Below are 1,644 nucleotides of genomic sequence, written 5' to 3' on the forward strand. Positions count from 1 at the left end.
GTTCATCTTTGTTGTCTGTACCTCCCATGCATCTCTCTGTCTTCCTCTTCCTCTCCCTCAACCATGTTGATCAGTCACATTGGGTACATTTCCCTTCTTGTCACCAAAATCAGTCCTTCTCTCTATCTATATAACTGTGTTCCTTCCCTTCCCCTCCCACCCCTGGTAACCAACAAAGAAAACTTCCTTCCACACATACACCGTTCCTTGACTTTTTACAATAACGGACTAGGTTAGACTGGGTTCTCTAGAGAAACAAAAACCAGCAGAGCTTATATATAGAGAGAGAGAGAGAAAAAAAAATTATCTTAGGAAAGTGGCTCACACACGTATAGAAGCTGGCAAGTACAAAGTTCATGGATCAAACGTCAAGCTGGAGGCTTTTCCTGGCTCCCACAACTGCAAAGAGCTCAAGGCTGGCAGGCAGTACACTGGTTGTTGACTCCAATGAATGACAAATCCAAGATCTCCAGGCCGAACAGTGAACTGCTCACTCATGGACAGCTGTAGGCAGTACAACAGAATCCCAATACACAGAAGAATGTCTCTCTTCCCAGGATGTCCCTGGATATACTGGAGACAGGCCACAACCCTAGGGAAACTCCCCTTCAACAGATTGGCCACTCAGAACACAGTCATCCAATCCCATCATGGGAACAACCACACAGAACTGGGGTCCAGCCAAGTTGACACACAGCTCCAACTATCACACGGACTAATACAATATTTGTCCTTCTGTGACTGACTTATTTCACTCAGCACAATGTCCTCCAAGTTCATCTACATTACGTGGTGTTTTGCAGATTCTACGGTACTCTTTGGGGTTGCATAGTATTCCATTCTGTGTATGTATCATAGGTTGGTTATCCATTCTTCTGTTGATAGGTACCTAGGTTGTTTCCATCTTTTGGCTATTGTAGTGTTGCAATGAACATAGTTGTATTTATATCTTTTCTTATCCTGGCTCTCACTTCCTTGGGATATATACCTATTAATGGAATGGCTGAGTCAAATGGTATTTCTAACTCCAACGTTTTAAGGAATTGCCATACTGCTTTCTACAGTGGTTGTATCATTTTACAGTCCCACCAGCAGTGTATGAGAGTCTCAATCTCTCCGCATCCTCACCAGCATTTGTTATTTTCTGTCTTGTTGGACTTTGCTACTAGTGCTGGGGTCAGATGGTATTTCATTGCTGTTTTGACTTACATCTCTCTAATGGCTAACAATTGTGAGCATTTCTTCATTTCTTCATATGTATGTTGGCTGCCTGAATATCCTCTTTGGTGAAGTGTCTATTCATGTCTTCTGCCCATTTTTTAATTGGATTATTTCTCTCTTTGTTGTTGAGGTGTTGGAGTTTTCTCTAAATTCTAGAGATAAGTCCCTTGTCAGATATGTCATTGCCAAATATTTTTTACCCAATCGGTAGGTTCTCTTTTGACTCTTTTGGAGAAGTCTTTGAAAGCACATGAACATTTAATTTTTAGAAGATCCCATTCATCTATTTTCTCTTCTGCTGTTTGTGCATTTTGGGTTATGCTTGATAGTCTATTTATGCCATATATTAAGGCCCCTAAATTTGCCCCTAGTTTTTCCTTGAGAAACTTCATAGTTTCATGTTTCACATTTAAGTCTTTGATC

General features: G+C 40.9%; 1 pseudogene; it reads right to left on the reverse strand.

Annotated features, from left to right (window-relative positions):
- Positions 1–1,644, reverse strand: part of LOC103199034 — an 88,253-nt pseudogene that overhangs the window by 1,313 nt on the left and 85,296 nt on the right.

The sequence above is a fragment of the Orycteropus afer genome, unplaced genomic scaffold (assembly GCF_000298275.1).
Source record: "Orycteropus afer afer isolate SDZICR_OR568_19922 unplaced genomic scaffold, OryAfe1.0 scaffold00102, whole genome shotgun sequence".
NCBI classification, from domain to species: Eukaryota; Metazoa; Chordata; class Mammalia; order Tubulidentata; family Orycteropodidae; genus Orycteropus; species Orycteropus afer.